General features: G+C 47.9%; 1 protein-coding gene across 1 annotated transcript in view; it reads right to left on the bottom strand.

Annotated features, from left to right (window-relative positions):
• The window catches only part of AGPAT3 (1-acylglycerol-3-phosphate O-acyltransferase 3), a 660566-nt gene that overhangs the window by 480200 nt on the left and 157493 nt on the right, over window positions 1-22873 (bottom strand). The window contains exon 2 of the mRNA XM_069635675.1: window positions 19554-19631. The gene's annotated coding sequence lies outside the window, so the exon portion shown is untranslated. The remainder of the gene's footprint in view (window positions 1-19553; window positions 19632-22873) is intronic.

Raw genomic sequence — 22873 nt, 5'->3', positions numbered from 1 at the left:
ATATAAACTGCAGAGAGCTGGGGGCACTAGCTTCCCAGTCCTTGCCTCCAAATTATGGAACTCCATTCCATTAACCATTAGATCTGAAAATTCTCCAACCCTATTCAAACAAAAAACCAAACTGTGGTTATCCACCACACAAGCCTAATGCCAGGACGTTTTGGTCATCACCTGCTCAGCATATGTATTCAAGATTATGCTAACTGTAAATATTGATGCACATCATACTGTATGCTATGCATAACGTATGTTACTGTATATATTGCGCACACCTTACATTGTTATTTTACCATTTTGTATATCCTTGTGCATTGTTGTCTCCGTTTATCTAACTATTATTGTGATGTAATTACTTGCCAAAATATGCGCCCGGTTGCCCTTGGGCACTATATAAATAAATAAAATACAAAATAGCCAAGGTATACTTCGATTCAAACCCCTCTAAAAAGCAAGCAGTGGCAATCATAGTGGCAAGCAGATTGAACTTCTTCTTTGGAGCTGGGGTGAGAGATCCGGGAGGCTAGGGGGGGGACAATATGTGATTGTCAGGGGGAGGCTCAAAGGGAATATGGTAACATTGGTGTCACTGTACTGCCCCAATGAGAGTCAGGAACAATGTTGGGATGGAGTGAAGACTACGATTCAAACATCTGTAGAAGGCTCTTTGATCATAGGGGGTGATTTTAATATGGTACTAGACCAGGACCTGGACAGGAAAAGAGACCCCCCCATAAGGTGTCCCAAGGGGAATACAGGAGTGCTCTCCGATTTCAGCAAATCAATACGGAATTGGGTTTGGTGGACTCCTTAACCAGGTTTCGGGCCCGCAATCCCTCCCACCCCCCATTAGCCTATTACTCGAGAGTTCACAATGCTTTCTCTAGAATCGACTATCTCCTTATTGAAAGTCCCAAGAAATAAAGTTTTGAAAACAACCACAGAAGTCATACCGTGGTCGGACCATGGCCTGGTTTAGTCACCCTAGAAGATAGTTTCCTGGAGAAACACAATGGTAGATGGTCCTGTAATGACCTGTTAAAAGAGAAGGATCATGGCCTCTCTCTGCAGGGGGCGATCAGGGAATTTTTTCAACAGAACGATAATGGCGAAACGGGGGTCCTGACTGTATGGTTGGTCTTTAAGGCTACGATTCGAGGTTTCCTAATGGGCATGGGAGCCAGGAGGAAAAGGAAAGGAGGAAGAAATCAGGGGAAAATAGAAGCCATACAACCAGGGGGGGAATTGAAGGACTCCAGAAATATAAAAGCAAAACTAAAAGTCCCGATGATACACCAAACTGAGCGAAAGAATGCGTTTCTGCAGCAGAAATACATGGAGTGGGGGGGGGGTGTGCCAACAGGATCCTAGCCTGGAGATTAAGGGAACAATAAATAACAAATGCCAGTGGCAGCAGTTCAACTACCAGGTGGGGTGAAAAGGGTGGATGACGCTCTGATAGAGGAGGAATTCCGTACATATTACGAAATCCTATATAAAAGCGAATATACAAGAAGAGAGTTCTCTAATAGACAAATACCCAAACTCTCTCCTGAGCCCAAGTCTCCCAGATGATAAATTGACTGCACCGGAAGCCCCTATTTCCGAGAAAGAAATAGCCGCCACCATTGGTAGTATGAAGGGAGGCACGGCTCCAGGGGAGGACAGATTCACAATTCGATTTCATAAGATGTTTAGGTCCATCTTGGCCCCATTTATGGAAAAACTGTTCAATAATGTCCTAGAAACAGGCGAGCTCCCGAGATCCATACTGACGCCCCTAATATTAGTAATCCCGAAGGACGGTAAAGACCCCTCCCAATACTAATCTTACCGCCCTATTTCCTGCTGAACACTGATGTAAAGATCTTGGCAAAGGTGTTATCCAACAGACTCCATCCTCTTATGCCCCCCTCTACTTCACAGGGACAAGGTGGGCTGCTTTTCGAGCCGGCAAGGCGCTGATAATATAAGGAAGACTATCGACAATGCACGAGCCACAACACCGGAGCTTGAGTGCATACCTGGTTTCCATAGACTTTGAGAAAGCATTTGGCGAGTGGAATGGGTGTATATGTGGAGGGTCTTGCAAAAGGTGGGCTTTGGTCAGAATTTTAGGCAATGGATCTCCACCCTATTTAATAACCCAATAGCAAGGGTTGCAGTGAATGGAGTTATGGCAGCTCCACTTCGTCTCTCTAGAGGACCTAGACAAGGCTGCCCCATCTCTCCCCTGATATACGCAATAACGATGGAATCATTGGCGATCGCAATTAGGGCAAATCCAGGGAGTAAGGGAATTCAGTGCAAGGAAGTTGACTTCAAGCTTTCATTAAATCGCCAATGACATTTTATGTTACTTACCAGAGGTGGATAATTCTTTACCAGAGCTACTTGAGCAAATTAAAGTGTTTGGCCGCTTCTCAGTAAATTTCCAGAAATCAAATAAAATGCCAATTGAAGGGGTTGGGGGTAACCAGAGGTAGGAGAAGTCCATGTGGGATGAGATGGAGAATTCGGCCACACCTTACTTGGGGATTACCCTGCCCAGAAACCTTCAGAGGTTGGTGGAGGCAAATTTTGACCCCATGTTGGACACAATTAGAGCAGATCTCTTGAGATGGGCCCCCTTAACGCTCTCCTGGTTTAGTCGATTGATGTCATTGAAAATGAAAGTTTTGCCCAGGTTACTTGTTTACAGCTCTCCCGACCACCCTCCCGGAAACGTTCTCCAATTTGAATGGTATGATAAAGACATTCATTTGGAAAGAGAAAAAACCCAGCATTAAAAGAAGCACCTTAACCTTACCCATGGAGTTTGTGGTATAACTGAGAATCAGGGAAGCCAAAAACCTCAAAGTGGGCCAGCTACGGGTCATGTTCAAACACCTTAAAGATGATCTAGGTACATACTGGACATACATTGAAGATCTATACAACCATCCAGGGAAAGTCCGGGACTTATTGAGGGCCCCTGTGAAAGCCATTCCCGAAACAATTGAGACACCCGATGCACGCAGTGCTATGGAGTCTTTGGAAAAAGGGTCAAGTCAATGAGCTTCTCTCTTCCTGACCTTCCAAGTTGAGTTCAGTGTAGGGGGACCCACTAGATATTGGGAGTAGGGGCTTCAGTCACAAACATTGTCAAACAAGGGATCGTCGAGAGCAGGACAATTATTCTCTGAGGAGCAGTTCAAAGAATATGAACCCCTGTTGGAGGTACTGGGTGAGAGATCGCCGAGTGTATTTGAGTACCTTCGGTTGAAGAATTATGTAGGACACAAAGTGGTGCCCCAACAGCTCACGTCCCCTGACCCCCTTTGAACAATTCAACAATGCCATCTCTAGAAAGGGAATACTCAAAATATACAAGGTGGTGGTTGCAGCAGACTTAGAAGGGCGGCACACCCTGAAGCTTCCCTGGGTAGAACAGGCAGGAGGGGAAATCTCAGAGGCCACCTGGAGAAGGATATTTAAACTTCTGTTCAGCGGTAACCTATACACCTCTGCAATGGAACACAACTTTAAAGTTTTGCATGCCTGGCAGCTCCCTCCTCAGCGGCTGTCCAAAATGTTTGTGGGAACCTTTCTCTTTCCCCTAGGGAATGCGGCCAACAAGGCTTGTGGTTCCTCATGTGGTGGTCTTGTCCTAGAAAACAAGTTTACTGAACTGAAGTTCTTAGGTGGATCAAAAACAATTGGGATAGCCCCTGATCTGGATCCCCTGCAAGTGCTGTAGGGGATTCCAGGCAAAGATGGTAATGAAGCTCGATTCCCAAAATTGAATGAAGCTACTTTGATAGCAGGGTGAGCGGCAGTAGCTCAGAAATGGAAGGATAAGTCCACACCTTCAAAAAACGACAGGATGAACAAGTTCTGAGACATTCAAATATGATAAACTGTCAGCAACGGTCAATGACTGTGTGGAATCGTCTCATGCCGAGTGCGGAATCTTTATCCTGAAATGGGGGGGTATAGGAACGAGAGGCCAGCCCCTAACAAGCTAGACTTGAAGGGGTATTACAATATTTTGATCTGAACCCTTGCCACAGTGTAGCCTTTAGTATCTGAGCACTTGTTTCCCCGACTAGTAGAATGTCATGCTTTAATTATTTGTGGTGAAGTGGGGGGTGGGATGAGGGAGAAAAATTGAGAAATTAGGATGTTAACGTTGTGTATTAAACTGTAGGTTTATTGAAGAAAATGTCAATAAACACCATGTTTAAAAATAAAGACTGGGCAAGTCTTGTTATAAGACATAAGAATTGCAAATTCTATAGGCGAAGCATCCGTGACCTTCCAACTATTATGGTTAGGTGCAGTGTCAAAGACCATTAACAGTGTTGTGGATCCAAGCATAGCATGTATTCAGTGAGTGGTTGCCATGACGCGAGGAAATTTGGAATACGGCTAACGGGTGTAGGGGAGGTCTTGTCCGGTATGTGGTCCAGCTTCTGAGTTATCGGGTAGCTCTTGGGTGCCTAGGTTTTTCGGGTTACTTTGCCCGGGTCAGACTTGAGCCCAGCAAGGTGGTAAATCAGGACTCTTAGTGTCTGGGCCACAGAAATGACAAACTATCGGTTGCTGAGTATCCGTGAATCCTTGGGATTCTTTTAGATGAACTGTTCAACCTTCAGACACCTTGGAAGCAGGAGTGCTGGGTTGCTTGCGACTGAAAGAATCAAGCAATCAGAGAAAATGTGGAACTGCAGCAGTCCATTCTGTATACCCTTGTGGTATTCCGGTAGGATTGTGAGAAGATGCTGGTGGCCTCTTCAACCAGAAAGAGCAGCTAGTGGTTAACTGTAATGCAGCAAATTTGAGAAGAGTCACATTCAATGAAGGCAATGCTCCAGTGGTGAAAAAGTGGAGGTGAACTTCAGCAATGATTAAAGCGGTAAGGTGGAAGACACCAGGTGCGGCAGGTGGATGAGACTGGATCCCTCAAGTGATTTGAGGAAGCATTTGGTTCTGTAACTGCTGGCGCGTCACAGTGCTTGTACTCTCTCCCCACTTCACGGATATGGCCATTGTGGCGACCAGACCTCAGTTTCTAGAGGGCATAGTGGTTAAATCTTGTGTCAAGGACCGTTCTGGAGATAAAAGAAGGCAAGCACTCTCCTGGTTTCACATTCATAACTACACATTTGGGTTCCTCAGTTATTGGAGAGTTTTTCCTCAAACTAGATGATCAACGGAGGAGACTGGGCGGATGTGAAGCAGCAAGATCAATCTTACGAGACTGCAGATATCTGGCTCTTCTTTCACGAGGTTCATATGATATTCTCTCTCGGATGACTCACGGTACACCCCAGATTACCCTCAGCCGGGCTCAGACCCTTTTTTATTTTTTTTTTACATACTTGGTCTCCCTCCACCGGGCTCGTACCAACTTCATGTACTTGCGTTATAGTCTTACTATCAAAGACTTTCGAATGTGCCTGGGGTTTTGCTTGACCCATTGCAGGACTACTTCGATTTCACAATTCCTTTTCTTGTAACATTTGCCACCTCTCAGTCAGATACCTAACAGAGACATTCGAATGAGCCCCCACATGGAGCCAGACTACTGTCTACGGTATCGTATCTTGGCTTCAAAGTTCAATCAGTAAGCTGTTTTATCATATTCCTGTTGCTTGCCACATATGCGTCATACAATGTTCTCTTCTGTTTTCACTATACAACGTTGCTGCTTGCAACCTTGGCTTCAAAACAGACCAATCTGGTATCAGTCTCCCCAACTCACCGGCTGTGCTGACTTTACTGGTGCTCCTTTGTTGTGGGAGCCAAAGACAGTACCACGGTGGAAAACGATCCTCCCCGCGTTGACTATCGACACAGGAGAGTCCCGGGTACATCTGACAAACAATGCAGGTTTCTTCAGCTTTGTCTCCAGGTCTTACGTTTCTTATTTGTCCAGGCTCATGAAAGTACCGGTCTTTCTCTGAAAAGGTCAAGGGCACTTCCCTTCTTGTAACCCTCTGCGGTCTTGCCGTCTTTCTACTTGTATTAAACTGCCATCTTGGAACTTCTCCTTCATTGAGTGCTTTGCCTTGCACAAAGTGTGCTTTCTTTCGTGCTTCGCCTTTTATCCGTGTGGGGCAGTGTAATGGAAGTCTGTTCTGTATAATGATCAGTAATTGCCTGACCATTGCATTGGCACATGTCAGGCATACATCTCTGGTTTTACTCCATTTTCTCTCAGTGAGCTGTCCGTGAGAAAGGCCTCATGTTGGAAAAGGGAGGTTGAGGGTGGGGGGTACAGGGTTGATTTCCTAAATATCCTGGTTTTACAGGGAAGGGGATACTGTGTCTCGCCATCCGGTTTCCCACTTCCATTCCCCAAGGACCCCTCACCCAGGTGATACTCCCACAATGGTCCAACTCCTAGGAACTGGATTCCAAAGCGATGGCGTTTCCTGGCCACCTGGATGAGAGAGCCCCGGGGACTTGCGGGCGAGACGCCTTCAGTTTTCTTATAGGTATCAGAGGGTCTTTTTCATGGGCAAATGGGGGACACCATGTCTCATCTAATGAAGTCATGACCTCTCCTCCCATGTGATCCTGCCTCAGAGCCGCCCCCAGGGTCAAGATCCAGTAGCGGCTACCGAACGGGGGACCATCGCAGGAGGTCACTGCCAGGGAATCTGTGATGACTCCATTTGATTCATTACAATACCTGGAAGAACTCAGGCTTCAAGTGCCCCAAAGACATGCAGATATATATATATATATATATACACATATATACATATATATATATACACACACACACATTCTCCCTCCACCACCATTTGGCGCAGCATCCCCTTGTGCCCCACACTGGAAACAGTTCTCATGCCAACAGTCAACTGTTTGCACCTATGGTAAATCACCTTCCTCCCTGCACACAACACAGAGCAGCTGGGTATGGCATTGCAGTGTTGGTCATCTCTCCCTTAAATTTGCATATGTGTAAAATTGTAAATGTACTATGGTGCACCGATTGACATGTAAAGCTTAATATGGGAGGTTTGCAAGGTGTGCATTTAGTGTGGAACGCTGCAGGAAATGAGGTTGTGGGGCCCTCAGTGGCTGCTGCAAACGGAGTCTTGGTTATATGTACACACGGTCAACCTTTTGGTGCAGCATTGCATTTTGGGCATTCAGATCCCCACTCCGGGTCCGGTTCTCCGGCCAGCAGTCAGGCTCTAGAACATGGCGGTGCACGCAGCACACTGTATCCGATGCAGGACACGTTTGATGATACAATGAAGTGCTTGTCATCTCTAGCGGGGGCTGTTCATTTGCCTAGAACTGTTCATGTAAGGTACCATTATTTTAGCAATGTTTAGGTCTTGACAGTGTGGCCAATCCTTCGACACCTTTCGGTATAGAATCAAACATACTGTTCTATAGATGGCAAACATGTGACCACAGTATCACCCTTTACATGTGTGTAGCAACCTGTGCCAATTTCCTCTGGCAGAGTAAGTATGCCTCTTTTAGAAGTTGAGCGGATATTTAAATCGGCCATGCATATCTGCTTCACCTATACCCACTGGTCCTCAAGTGGGATGAAGCCATTTGCACAGACAGGGAGCTCGGGTCCATTTTCCTACTATAGGCAAGTATACATTACCATACCCCAGGGGTCTGCCACTCCCGCAAACCCTCACCATGCTCTATGTTGGCTAGGGCTGATCTGAGTTATAGAACACCACATCTGGAAAGCCGAAGGTTGTAAACCCCTGCTATAAGCAGTTAGCCACGTAACATACCACATTTCCACAAGACACCTTGCACCGATCACACAAGTTCACCTCCAATCAAGTGACTGAGAAGGATGGGTGATGGAGGTAATCCCTTTTCCCCCTTCACTCCGATTTTTCCCCACATTCACCATGACACAACCACTCTTGATACGTAGAAGAAGGACAGGGGACTAGTCACAACCAGATTATCCTGCAGGTTTATTTGAAGTTATGAATTCTGCAGATCCCTCACTTAACTCCTCTCTAAAGTCTCCTTGCAGCTGGCCAGGGAAAGGTAGAGGCTTCCTGATCCAGACCTTGGTGGTGGTGCTCTGTGGGAGGATCACCTTGGAGGAGACAAGGCTCAAGGTGATGAGGAGATCCTGTGGGAGGAGGCGCAGTATTTGTCTCTAAAAGGCAAGAACCTTTTACAAGTACCGAGGCATGCAAGGGCGTATTGTCTTTAGGATTGGTCAAATCCGCAATTTGAGCATCTTAATGTGGGTAAAGCTAATGTAAGATCCCTAAGCATCTTAAGGAAAGCCTGTACGAGACTTGTAAACTTGGAAACCATCCTAACTCTGGAGGTACAGGGAAAGAAATTCTGTAAATAATGGCTTAAATGAACTGCTTTCCCTTTTCAAGAAAACCCTTGTGATGTTTTCTGAAATACACTTGGAAGAAATTAAGCTAAGTTTAAAAGTAGAAAGCCGACTAGAAAACCTAATTGGTTTGTTGAGGACTTCAAGTCCCATAATACCCCAAGTACTGGGACGAGAAAGAGGACTGAAGAGCAATGTTGCAAGAGGGGTCAGCTTGTTAAGACAAAGGACCCACACCTGAAGGAGGGAAAGAGGCTTAAAAGGCCCCCGTCAGATGCAGGCCATTAGATGGAGCTGCAGCAACAGGAGGAGAGCACGTTGGCAGTCCACGCAGAAGTTGGAGGAAAGAGAAGGCACCAGGAGCACCACAGAGCAGACTCCAACTGCTGGTCTTTAGAGGGTTCCTTTCCCCCTAAATCTGAAGTGCAGAGATTGCGCAGCGGGAAACGTGAAGGAAGAAGGCTTCCCCCCCCCCCCCCCCCCCCCGAAGTGATCCAAATTACAGAGACTGCGCAACAGGAAGTGTGCATGAGACCATGTCCGGGGCCTGGTGTGCACCCAAGGGTCTCAGGAGCAAGTTCAGCTCTGTACTGAGCTGGCGGGAATGAAGGCAACATCAACAAAGAAGTGCGTCCATTCAAAAGGAGCATTAGAAGTCCTGCAGCACACAAAGGGATCAAAGACAGAAGCCGGCGGGTTTTACTGAGCGTTCTAATCCCTTGCACGAACAAAGGCAGGCAACAGTAGCAAACGCTGTTTACCTGACCATTGACTGACAATGAATGCAATAAAAGCAGCACTCACGTATGAGTGAAACTACCTAAATGGCACTAATTGAATATTAAACTGAAGAAAACATATGAAATGGTAATTGTGTGTGCCTAAAAGTGATTCTGAGGTGAATGCTGACTGAAGAGACATTTGTAATGCAGTAGAAAACATTGTAGCACTGAACCTAAGTGACTGACCGACCTACGCAGATGACACTCAAATACTCATCACTCTAACGGGCGACTACTCCGCTGACAGCAAAGCCCTCAACAACCTCTACTCTATCATACAAAACTGGATGACCAAGCATGGACTATGCCTCAATGACAAGACAGCTTCTTCTCCTAGGCTCCCAACCCAGACTTAACATTGACAAACTTTACCAATCATTCACCATTGTCGGTAACATTGCTGTCTCCAACCATGTAAAAACCTTAGGAATCTACCTCGACTCTTCCCTCACCCCGACTAGACAAATCAACGCCATCTCATCCTCCACCGCTTACACCTGCAAGCTCATAAACGCCTGCAGACCTTACCTCTCCACAGCCAACTGCACAACCCTTGCCAGAGCATTAATTCTCTCGAAAGTTGACTATCGCAACGCATTATATCTAGGCACTAGTCAAAAGAACATGGACAAGCTCCAAGTAATTCAAAATAACGCTCAGAGCAGCCCTGAACATATCTAAAACGGAACACATCTCTGACCGGAGACGAACCACACACTGGCTATCGATACCCCAGAGAATCGAATACAAAACATTGTCTCTCACCCATAAGTGCTTGACCAATCAAGCCTCCAAATACCTGGCTGACAACTTCAACCGCAACAGCTCATAAGGCCAACCAGATCAGCCCAATCCCACAGTCTAAATGTCCCTAGACACAAGTGCCAAAGAGCAGGCGGTGCAAGCTTCCCAGTCCTTGCCTCGAAACTCGAACTCCTTACCACCAGCTCTCAAAACCAAACCCTACTACCAGCGATTCAGACAAAATACCAAAACTTGGCTTATCGCCAAAGAAGTCTAACCCTCACTCTCACTAACCTGAGTAACCTGAGTCACGTGTACATGTATCCATTGCCAACACACCTGCAAAACTTGCTCCTGAGTCACTTGAACATATCTATTTACATACCTAGCCTACACACTTGTGAAACCATGTTTAGGTAAGATTACCTGTATTTCCATGTTCCACAACGGACTGTATTAATTATGTATAACATGCTGAAGTCTGCATATGTAATTACTGTCCTGTACTAGAACAACCGTGCGTATTCAACAACCATGTATATTCTTACCTGCTTGTAACCATGTCAAGCGCCCAGTTGCCATTTGGCCAGGCCGCGCTATACAAAACAAACTAAACTAAACTGAACTTTAATAATTGCGAGTTCAAGAGAACAAGATTTGCCAATAGTGGTACGTGCCTTGCCCAAAACCCCAGAGTGGTGCACGTCTTGCCCAAAACCCCAGAGTGGTGCACGTTATTGCCCCAAAGCCCAGCTTGGCACACGTTATTGCCCCAAAGCCCAGAGTGGCACAAGCCTTGCCCCAAAGCCAAGAGTGGCACAAGCCTTGTCCCAAAGCCAAGATGGAGGCAAACCTTGTCCCAAAGCCAAGATGGAGGCAAACCTTGTCCCAAAGCCAAGATGGAGGCAAACCTTGTCCCAAAGCCAAGATGGAGGCAAACCTTGTCCCAAAGCCAAGAGAGACTAACAAGGCATAACGTTAAGCTACTGTGGTTGAGAGGAAGAAACTGACAAAGGCAAGGCTGTAAAAGGGTGAAGCTTGTTGATGGGGCTAGTTCCATAAAATTAAAGCTGGTGTAAAAACTCACATTGCCAAAGCCAAAAAGAGGAACGGTAGCAGCCTGTCCTTCAGGGCATTTTGGCTACTAGTGTTGCAGAAAGACAAGAGTGGTAAATCCGCCCTTCTGAAAGGTGAATGTTCAGAAGAAGAGTGCCTTGCTTACTTGGAAGTGTCGTGGGTCACTAAAGTGAACCTGGTCTTTTCTGAAAAATGGTGGAAAGTTAACAGCGCAAACTGCTAAAGCTGTGCTGAACCTTTGGTTGTCGGTAGATTTAGAATTTTATTTGTATTCATGGCGTTATGGCATTGCGAGTAGACCCGCATGGTGAATCCTTGTATAAGTAGGTCTGGTACGAGGGGCGTGGCTTGGCGGCCATGCGAGAGTGAGCAGACTCCGAGGAGCTCCCGCCAGATCCGACCAGAGATCCTGAGAAAGGCGTATATCAGTAAATAAAAAGACAAAAAAACGCGAGGAAAAGGCGTCGGAAGACCCAAGGCACACACGGGAGAAGACCCGAGGAAAAACGGAGACCAGAAGAGTGAAAACGAGAAGGGAAAGAAGCGCGCGGCACCACCGACAAAATGGCGGACGCGCAGCGCTGAAAAAAGGACCCGCGTCCCAAAGCACGAAGAAGGCCCAAGAGCAGGAGCAGAACCGGGCGAGACAGCTGATCGACGTCCAGCGCAGGCAAGACCGAAACACCACCGGAGTGGCAGAAACCCGAGACGCCGACTGCAGGGATAGCCGCGTACCACCGACCCGGAGAAGGCGAAGACGGCACGGCTCGTGAACGGGGAGCGGCCCGCGGACCGGAACTGGAGAACAGTTTTTCCCAGTCGAAGCGGGACGAGCAGCGGCAGCAGGATCCCGGCGGTACAACGGAAGAACCTGAGCGGGGAGGCAGCGGAGGCGAGGGGCGACCCACAGACTGAGCCCCGGAAGAGCGAAGGTGAGAGTTAACGGCGGAGAGCCAACAGAGCGACGTGGGACCCCGAGAGACAAGGCGGCGGAGACCGGGAGCCGATCCGAGGACCGGACCGAGAGAGCCCCCCCTTGACGCAGAAGCGGCGGAGGCCCAGCTGAACAATCGGAGAACCGGAAAACAAGGCAGAACGGATTGAAAGCGGCCCACAGACCGAACCGAGGCAGATTCCCTCACGTTGAAACGGAGGTGAGCGACAGCGGAGCAACGAGGGACCCCACAACGAGAAGGAACGGAGAGCGAGGGCCGGACCATAGAAGAGCTTCCCCCGACCGACGCAGAAGAGAGCAACAACGACAAATTGGATTGCTGAAGAGGAGTCCTCACCTGCCAGTCCGGAGCGGAACCGAGGGAGACAGCAGATCAACACCCAGCTTAAGCAGGATCGGAACATCACCCGACCGGCAGCGGGAGGAGGCACCGACGGCAGCAACGGGGAAGAAAGCCCGAGACAGCACCACGGAAACGGCGCGACATCGAACGAGGAAGGGGGAAGGCTTCGAGACCCACGGTCAGGAAGCAGCCCACAAATCGGACCGAAGAAGAGCCCTTCCCTGCCGCAGAGGTGACTAGCAGATCCGGAGAGGAGAGGCAGCGACGAGACACAGGAACCGGGCCCAGGAACAAGAAACATACCGCAGGGCGGGTCAGGGAAGCCGAGACCCAGCTCTAAACACCTAAAGAGAGAGGGAAGAGAACACCGAAGAAAGACACGGCAAACGGACAGAAAGGGTAAAGCCTCAGAGAGATATCGCTTAATAACAAGGTAACACACACAGGAAGAGTGGAAGCGAGTGGGGGAACTGAAAAGGGACCCACTGCAGCGCAAACGGAGCCAAACTGAACAGGGCCCAACTACAGGCCAAGAGCAGTGGGCATTAATATGCCAGACAAGTCTAAAAGCGGCAGAGGGAGACAAACAGTCATGGAGACATTCACCCGGAAGAACGACGACCAGCAGCCAGGGGCCGAGGAGAAAGACATGCCGGAGTCATATGCCACGCAGGGAGAGATCAGGCAAGTGGAAAGCAGTATACTGGAAGCCATAGGGGCGTTAAAGACGTCGATAGAAGGAAAGCTAGATGCAGTGATGGTAGATGTGGGACTTCTTAGACAAGACACGAGAAATCTGGCGGAAAGGATGACAACAGTGGAACAACAAGCACAGAGTAACTCAGTGGAAGTGTCCGCCTCGCGAACACAAATGTCGGAAGCACTGGAAAGAATTAATATACTAGAACGCAGAGTTGAAGACGCAGAAGGTAGGGCCCGACGCAATAACGTACGAATAGTGGGGCTGCCAGAAGGAGAGGAAGGAAGGGACCCCACGGACTACATAGAGAACCTCCTGATCCAAGAAGTAGGGGCAAGGACCCTATCCCAGGGCTTCGTAGTAGAAAGGGCACACCGAGCGCTGACTAGAAGACCGCGCCCAGGAGCACCACCAAGACCAATGATCGCAAAAATTATGAACTTTAAGGATAGGGAGAAAATCCTGACTTTCTCGAGAGAAGGAGGGAACATCACAAGGAACGGGGCCAGGATAACAATATATCCAGACTATACGGTACTGGTGCAAAAGCAGAGGGCCCAGTTCTGGCAGACTAAAGAGCGCCTCCGAGCGGCAGGGGTGAAATTCATGCTGCTGTATCCAGCCAAACTAAAAATACTCCATGACGGAAAAACACAGATCTTCGAGACAACGACCGATGCCCAGGAGTGGATGGACCAGCGTGGGATTCCGCAGTCGGCAGAGAGGAACGAGCGAAACAGAAACCACCCCCAGCAAAACAGAGATTAGAACCGAGCACGACAAGCATACTTAACGCTACAGGAGCAAGAACAAGACGGTAGAAATGCCCTACCGGGAAGTAACAAAAAAGAGCAACCGACAACCATCAAGTTGAAAAGCCCATAGTAAAGAGACTTACAATGGGAGCACGAGACTTGGAGAAGGGGAACCGCCAAGACCCACAGAGAAGCCCCAGCAAAAACAATGTTTATAGTGTCAGTTTCAAGACACTACGCCGCGACAGGAAAGGCCGAGGAGGAGAAAGCGGCACCTGGAAAGCGACGGAGCCCGAGCAGAGGAGGGGAGGCTGGGCGTTTGTTGACGTTATTTAGGTTAACAGTTATAACAGTTGGGAAGTTAAGGCAAAGCCCACAAAGAGAGGAGGAGAGCAGAATAAGAAATAACAGTTGTCACACACAAAGAATCAGCAAGGAAAACAAATCCAGGGGACAGCACCCACAAACAAAAAGCTGGCGGGAGGCGCGAGGCAAAAAACTCAACTGCCAGAAGAAGGGACACAGATCCCCAGCAGGAACGCATCGTGAGAATGAGACACCGAGCGAGCCCATGGGAATGAGCAGGCCGCAAGCGCTAGTCCCCACAAAGACCAAGATGTCCTAAGAATTGTCACGTGGAATGTCAGGGGGATGAACGCATACGTCAAGAGGCTAAGGATCTATACCTGGCTAAACAAAACAAGGACTCACATTGCACTGTTGCAGGAAACGCACCTGACGGCGGAAAAACAGGCCAAAATAAAGGAAAAATGGGGAGGCCAGATGTATAGTGCGACGTATTCCAACTACGCCAGAGGAGTCATAACCTGGGTCGCCCCGGGCGTCCCATTCCAGCTCATCAACCAGGAGAAAGACACGGAAGGGAGAATCCTGGTAGTCCATGGAATGCTAGAAAACCGGGAGATATGCCTCGTGAACACCTATGCCCCTAATCACGACGCTACAGCCTTCTTCAGAATGCTCCCGCCCCGGCTGGCCCCGTACAGGAATGCAACGATGATTTGGGCAGGTGACCATAATTGCACTCTGGATCCCCGGCTGGACAGGTCGGACGATAAGCACAAGAGAGCGGCGCCGCCAGCGAGAGCACTACAACAGATACTAGACCAGCTCGGACTCGAAGACGTCTGGAGGAAGGTACATGGGGAAGAGAGAGGATACACGCATTACAGTGCCCCACACAGAACATTCACACGGATTGACTACCTGTTCACGGGCAGGGAAACACTGGGAGAATTCACTGAGGCATACATACACGCGCGAACCCTATCTGACCACGCCCCCCAGACGATCACATGGGCGCACACACACAGGAGAGCCCCTATACCAACATGGAGATTGAGGGCAGAGGCATTACTGGACACGGGCTTCCAGGAATACATCCAAAGCGTGATAGAAGACTATTTTGAACATAATGAGGGTAGTGTGGAGAGCACAGGAACGGTCTGGGAAGCCTTTAAAGTGGTAGTCAGAGGAGAGGCGATGGGGAAAATGGGAGGTCTCCGACGAGAAACCCTAGCACAACTAGATAAGATAGAAAGGAAAATCGAGAAGGCAGAGAGACAAGCGGGGGAAGAGGGGGCGGAACAAGAAAACCTCACCACCCTGCGACAACAGTGCGTGGAGACCTGGGAAAGATTGGGACGACTAGATTACGGGAAATACATACAGAAACTACATGCTGAAGGGGATAAGCCTAGCAGACTCCTAGCCTGGCTAACCAAGCAGGAGACTAAGCGGGAGCCAATTAACGAAATTCAGAACAGGGAAGGAGAGGTGATAAGGTCCCAAGAGGGAATAAACGAGGTGTTCTCGCAGTTCTACGAGGACTTATACTCCAGGGTCCAGGAGGCAAAGGAGGGGGACCTGAGGGAAGCCCTCGCGGAAATCAAACTCCCACAATTGACGGAGGAGCAGGCCCAAATATTAGATGCCCCTCTCACTGTAGAGGAACTAACGGAGGTTATTGCCCAGCTCCCGACAGGGAAATCTCCGGGGCCAGATGGGCTCCCGGGGGAATTTTACAAGCAATACAAAAATGATATAGCCCCGAGACTACTAGAAACATTAGAAGAAGCATACGAGAGGGGAAGACTCCCGAGCAGTATGTCGGAATCCATAATAGTCCCGATCCTTAAACCGGGCAAGCCCCCCCTCGAATGCGGTTCCTATAGACCGATTTCCCTAATAAACCAGGACTCCAAGATCCTGACGGCGACACTAGCCAACCGCCTGAAAAGAGTGCTACCCACCCTGATCCATACGGATCAGACAGGGTACGTGCCAGAAAGGAACACGTCCTGGAACCTGCGTAGACTCCACTACGTTATAGAAAAGACAAACCAAGAAGGTGGGGAGTGTGCTGTAGCCTCACTGGATGCAATTAAAGCATTCGATTCGGTGGGATGGGACTGGCTCCTGGGAACGCTCACCCACTATGGGATAGGCCAAGGGTTCACAAGATGGATAGAACTACTTTACAAAGACCCGAGAGCGAGAGTCAAGACGGGTAGACAAATCTCTAGGGAATGGGGCATAGAGCGAGGCACAAAGCAGGGATGCCCCCTGTCCCCAATGTTATATATCCTGGCCCTGGAGCCGTTCGCAGTATTCCTAAGAACGGATTATAAAGACACAGGCATAGAGATAGACGGGGAAACACACCAGATATCCATATACGCAGACGATATACTCCTTTACATACAGAACCCACGCACCCACCTGCAAGACCTACTGGAGGCGCTGCGCGCATTCGGTAGGTTATCTGGAATAGTGGTCAACAGGGAAAAATCCGTGCTGTTTCCCCTGGCAGACCTACGAGCAGTGCCGTCAGATCAATTACCACCTCTGGGCATCACGTGGGCCCCGAACACCTTCAAATACCTGGGTGTGGAGATCTATCACGACACCATGGAAACACACGGAGGTAACACACAAATAGCTTTAGACAAAATTGAAAAGGCTATGAAATTTTGGCAGACGCTGCCGTTGGGCATGATAGGCCGGGCGGCACTACTAAAAATGACAGTCCTACCCCGACTCCTATATTACTTCACGAACATCCCATACAACATACCAAAGCCCTTTTTCAAGCGCCTACACACCATAGCGAGAACCTTCCTATGGGGAGGGGGACGAAACAGGGTGGCACTAAGCACACTACAAAGAAGCTATGAGTGGGGAGGCATCAAACTCCCAGATTTTGAGCATTACTATTTGGCAGCACAACTCCAATTTGTGGTGCGATGGCTGGGCGAGGAGACCTCAATAGACGCAATAATTATGGGGCCAGCACTCCGGAAGTATCACCTGAGAGAATTACTATGGGTCAATGCCGCCCAAGCAAAGGAACTGCCCAAAATAGCCCAACTAGGCCGAATACTATGGAAAAGAGCCTGGAAGACACAGGGCATACGAGACCCCTGCTCAAGACACATCCCACTGGCGGGGCTGGTGGACACCCGAGTGGCCAGCCTGACCACGTACAGGGCACAATGGGAAGACAAGGGTGTGGCCCAAATTGGGGACCTGTGGCGTGACGGACAGTGGGTTGAATTCCAGACCTTGATGGATGAACAAGATGTACACAGGGGCCAATTCATCCTACACAATAGCCTAGTCCAGACAATAAAGAAGAGGTGGAGCACTATGCCAGAACCCGAGGACACCGAAGGAGAACTAGAGGCATGGTACGATATATCCGAAGGAGGCCATACGGTGTCCAGACTCTATGAGCGAATACTGGGACACACCAACAAAAAGACACTAACGGCACGGACGAAATGGGAAGAGGAACTGCAACAACCCTTCGAAGACGAGGAATGGAACAAAGTCCTCATGTACACAAAAAAGGTGTCCAGAAACGCCAGGTTCAGACAACTGCAGATATACATAGTACATAGAGCATATCTAACCCCCAAGAGAATGTCAAAGATAGGAGAAGGACAATCCCGGAGCTGTCCGCGGTGCGGAGACGAACAGGCCGACATGGTGCACATGTTCTGGTCGTGCCCGCAAATAGCAGACTTCTGGAACACGGTGAGAGAAAAAGCGTCGACAGCAGACATACAGATGCCAGCAAGAACACCAGCAGCATACCTATTGGGCCTGTTCCCAAGAGGGCACCGGCAGATGACGCACGTGGCAAAAATGAAAGATTTAATGACGATACTAGCGAAACGCCGCATAGCGATGGCATGGAACAAGAGTGAAGGCCCTTCGAAGGAAGGATGGTGGGCCGACCTACAAAAATGGGCAATAGCGGAGACGGCAGTCTGGACGAGAGCCACACAAAGGGGAGAGAGCAACAGCGGAGCCAGATTACAAGCATGGAACTCCCTGGTGCAAGACCTGCTTGGCAGCAGAAGCGATGACGATACGACTGACATTAGCGATCCAGGGGACACAGGAAACGACGAAATTGAACCGCCCACGTCGGGAGGCACTACATAACTCACAACGGAGAGAACTAAGGGGAAGGAAGAGAAGAGGTCGTGACCTGCGCAGACTCTGAACAGTGCAACTCCAACTGGGAAAGACCAACAACTACACGTAAAGACAAGACCAAGGGAAATTTCCAAGGAAAGGAGAAAAGCCACTGGGAGACTGGCCCCTCCGCCACGAACTTGACAACGACCGGCGCCGGCCCGAAGCGGCAAAGGACCATGAACATACTGCGGCTGCCTTTGGGGAGAGGGAGGGGGGGAGGGAGGGGGAAAAGACAATGGGAGGGGGACTTTTGTTTTTGGTTCTGTTTGTTCTCTCCCATCCCTTTTATGTTGTAAAACCAATAAAAAGAAGTTAAAAAAAAAAAAAAAAAAAAAAAAGTAGGTCTGGTACGAGAGTAAACCAGGTGAAGGTAGTGCTGTGAAGACACAAATAAAAACTGATTTATGTGTTGAAAGGAGAGCTGAGAGAAGCGGATATTTAGAAGCGGTTTCTCTTGACATTTATACATTCTGGCAAATTATCCTGATCAAGAATACATTTATGGTGTTGAAAGGAGAGAAGCTGAAATTAAGAAGCTGCGTTTGACATTTATAAGTTGTGGCAAATCATCTTTACCAAGAATATCATGGATGCTATTTGATGAGGTGAAAAGCACTATTCAAGCAAGAAGAGGAATATTTCTCTTGTTGAACATTGGATTAACAGAACTTTCATTTGACAAGTTGAAGGTGCAAATAACTGTGTTGGAACTTTGTTTCAGACCTGGATTTCCTGGTTTCTTTTTGTTTAACATTAGAACAACCTGGGGGAGGGGAGTTCACCTAGGGTAGGAAGAGACTGAATACATTACAAGTGCAATTACTGCTGTTGGGATTTGCCATACATTTTATAGTGTATTTGCAAGAGCGAAAGCCAGAGATCCTTGTATAGAGTCCTTTAGTTCCTTTTAGGCAGGGAAATCCGTCAGTGTAGGGATAGTGAGACATTTACTGAAACTAACAAAATGGCATATTTTGAGAAATCATCTCAAAGTGTTCTACCTCACATTCCTACTTCCCATCCGAGGGCTTGGCCTTGATACTTCAACCACTGCTACGACTAGGTAAGCTAAAAAGGCAAAGAGGAGAACCTCTCTCCTGCGTGGACCAGTTGCCCAAATGGACACCAGCGTTCCAGAGAAACCTCTTAGTAACTGGATGTGAATTTGCAGACCAGAACTCGTATGATAATGCAGCTCCACCAACCCACATCTACCCTCAAACTATTGCATGAGGAGCAACGTAGTCCTAAACAACCCCTTAGAGCTGCAGTAGAGAGTATGACTGGATTAAGAGATGTTAATACTCATTGAAGCAAGAGGACAGAAGAGAAGCAAAATCTGCACAATACGCTTACCTCGTGGGTGGGATAACACTTCGGAAAGAGCAACTGTTGTAGTCCCAGGTGCACCTCACTGCATGATGTCACACATCCCTGTGCAAGAGGAGAGCAATGTTAGAGAGTGGTAGTGGCATGCAGTAAACAAAGACGGTTCAATAATAACTGAAGTGACTTGCTGTCAGTGGAACACACTTCTAAAGCTGCAAAATAGCCTTCCTTCAACTCGCTGGAGCTCTTTTCATCAATGTTACATTGGCTAATGCACATCCCTCCCTCAGGTCTTAGGAGCATTACACTTCATTTACTTATTCACCATTACAGCACAGACTAGAGACATGGGAGGCCTTCAGCATGTTCATAAAATGCTCACACCGCAAAACATGCACCACATCCACCAAAATCCATTCATACAGACGTCACACGAAAATAATGTTTTACTGCCAGGACTACAATGAAAGGACACTGAATTGACACAAAATGGCTCATGTTAGCAGCCAACAAGCAACAGCATGTGCAACAACTCGACAGGCCTATGAAGGAGCCCATTGCTCAGTGCCTTGTGTGTAGCAATCTCACTTCATCATCTGCATAAGTTGTCCACCAAGTCCCACTACACCCCCTGGGATACGGTAGGCTATTCCCCACAGCCACAGAACTACAGGTTAGATGGAACCAGTAGCGGGACTGCGCGACGAGTGCAGTCTGCTAATCTGCTGTCAGCTAATCTGCTGGACCCCCTGCTCGCCGCTTTACTCTGCCGTGCTGTTGGATTTTCCAGCTATTGCATCAACTTTACCAATTCATGTACACTCTTTCTGGTATAAACTTCTGAATACCACTCTGTATTTAATATACTGATCAACCTTCCTGCAACGGCAAGCTAATTATGTATACTTTTATCTTATAGCATAAGCCACGCACACTACCACGTTTGGGCCGCTATAAGAGCAACATTGCACACGCGCATCCGGGAGTGAACCGCGAGTGCTGTCTGCTGCACTGTGGGGCGCCTCCCAAGGTCGCTTGCCCTTACATCACTCCTCATTCACTGCAGTGCAAATAACCCTTGTGATCTTTATGATCAAATGTCATGCCCTCCTATCTGATCTCTTCAACGAATACGCTTCCACTAACCTAGTTCTGCAACTAGTAGTCAGCCGCAAAATCGCTACTATCCGCTTCAGTCGTTAGAACGTCTACCTCGCCGCTGGCCAGCTTGCACTCCCTTGCCCTGCGATAGTTGTATTTGCCCTAATCTGCAACACATAGAACCTAGTAAATGGCTGTGATTTGTGACAAGCAAATTTTGTATTATTTTTCCCGCTCACTATCTTGAGCATGCTACCTTATTTTCTTTTCACATCAACTTAATAGTCCAATTGCCAACCAGTCGCGGTTTCGTCACCGCCCGCCTCACTCTGTGGATCTGGAACATTAAGTTTGCCGCTGGCCAGCATACACCATTTCTCATCCTATGACTAAGTCTTTTCAGTAAACTGCTACTCTGCCTACATCCTACCTAATTTACAACACCTAGAATCATCTTGTAAAGGTCTGCACTAACGATGCTTTCTTAGCCCCCCTTCCGTTCCTCTAGCGACAAGTCAATTGTCGGATCGTGGTTCCCACCCTGCTCTCACCTCCTACCACACTATTTACATTACCATGACAACCTACGGCCATACATCCGAAATCTCCAAACAAGCTGCCTCACTAATTGAGAAACCAGCGAAAACCAACTTGACACTCATGCTTAGTCAGCAGCGCGTTTACAAATCCTGAAAAGCGCGCATATTAGCACAATGGATATTAGGCAAATTTTCCTTTCCAGTAAGACCCATTTAGAACCTCAGAGAAATTTACAGAACCAAATCTCCCACGCAGACCTCCATGTTGCACACTTTACCTTGCCCACAGCGCTACCGCTGCTAGGTGGCGAAATCGCAGACATCACATTACAAACTTGCTTAACCCTTGCCGTTTCAGAGCAGCAGACTGAAGTCTACTCTACCCCCCTCCCCGAGAAACTAAATGAATCGGATGCAATAATTCACACACTAGACTCAAGTTCTATTCCATACTTATAGCCCCAAAACGAGAAATGCATGGTATCCATCATAACACCCATGAACCACATCACCATGCAACTTTCTCCTTTTCTTCAGCTCAACCTGTTTCAAACTTCCCAAATTCCCCTCCCAGCCACACTCGCTCCCCAGACAATTTAGCTCAAAAATCAGACAGATTATCAAATTCACCCATGTTGTACACTAGTCAAAAGGCTCCAGACCCCCTCAACAAATCAATCCCAACACCATCATCCACTGAAATTGCTCGCCAAACCAACATAGCATCCATCTTTTGGCTTCCCTCATCCAACCTCGCTAGCCCTAGATACCACCCTATCGGCCCTAAACACCAGCGTGATGTCGCTAGCGAAACTCTATGAAGCACTAGATTACAAAGTTAATGACCATAATGCCTCTGTACATACTTTACTGCTAAAAACGGATTGGATAGCTGGCAAATTCATGCGTCTCTTTAAAACAATGCAATCAGTGAAATCAGCAATACATGGATTCTCAATGTCCCTGTATCATGTTATCATGTGATCATGGAGCATTCCACCACTCAGACGGAGAGCAGTGATTCTCCACAGGGCACTTCTGTGGAACCCACTATGTCCCCCATGCCTCCTACCATTTGTTTAGATTTGGTCATTGATATGTCTAATGCAAATCTAGACATCATTGCCAAGGAAGAGGCCCCAGTCTTCAAACTATTTCAGCAGAACACTCGAAAAAAAGAAAAAACAGACAGCTCTGTAAATCTACCTCAACCCCCCCAAAAAAAGAAAAAACAAAGAACCAACCAATCTCCAAACAAAAAAATGCCAATAAAAAGCAAAGAAATTCATACGAGGAATTACAACTCCCCAAAAAAGAAAACATTCCCAAGTTGATGAAGTCATTGACATCACCATTGAGTGACATAATCAACCCACGAAGTCCACACAAGACTCTGAAGATCCAGCTCTCCGGCTGGATATCCCCAAGAAGCCCTAACAAGGTATCATGCTTAATTCGGTTTATATCCCTGTGAATACTAGGACAATACCCGTTATCAATAAAGAGGATGCCATCATAGATGATGGACTTATGGATCTGTTTGTTTAGACCAACTTTACTCTGCCGCAAACCGAAATCATCCAGCAAAGCTTACACTAACCAAATGCCCAAGTGGCCAAAAACCGGCAAATCATTTGCGTCAACTTAGACAGATTACCCAAGCTTTAAAACCATAGAAAAGAAAAAAGCTCAGCTATCAAACCTACA

The sequence above is a fragment of the Ambystoma mexicanum genome, chromosome 7p (assembly GCF_040938575.1).
Source record: "Ambystoma mexicanum isolate Mex_15411 chromosome 7p, UKY_AmexF1_1, whole genome shotgun sequence".
Taxonomy (NCBI): domain Eukaryota; kingdom Metazoa; phylum Chordata; class Amphibia; order Caudata; family Ambystomatidae; genus Ambystoma; species Ambystoma mexicanum.
Note: the sequence above shows the minus strand (reverse complement) of the source record. Positions and strands in the feature narration are given on the sequence as shown.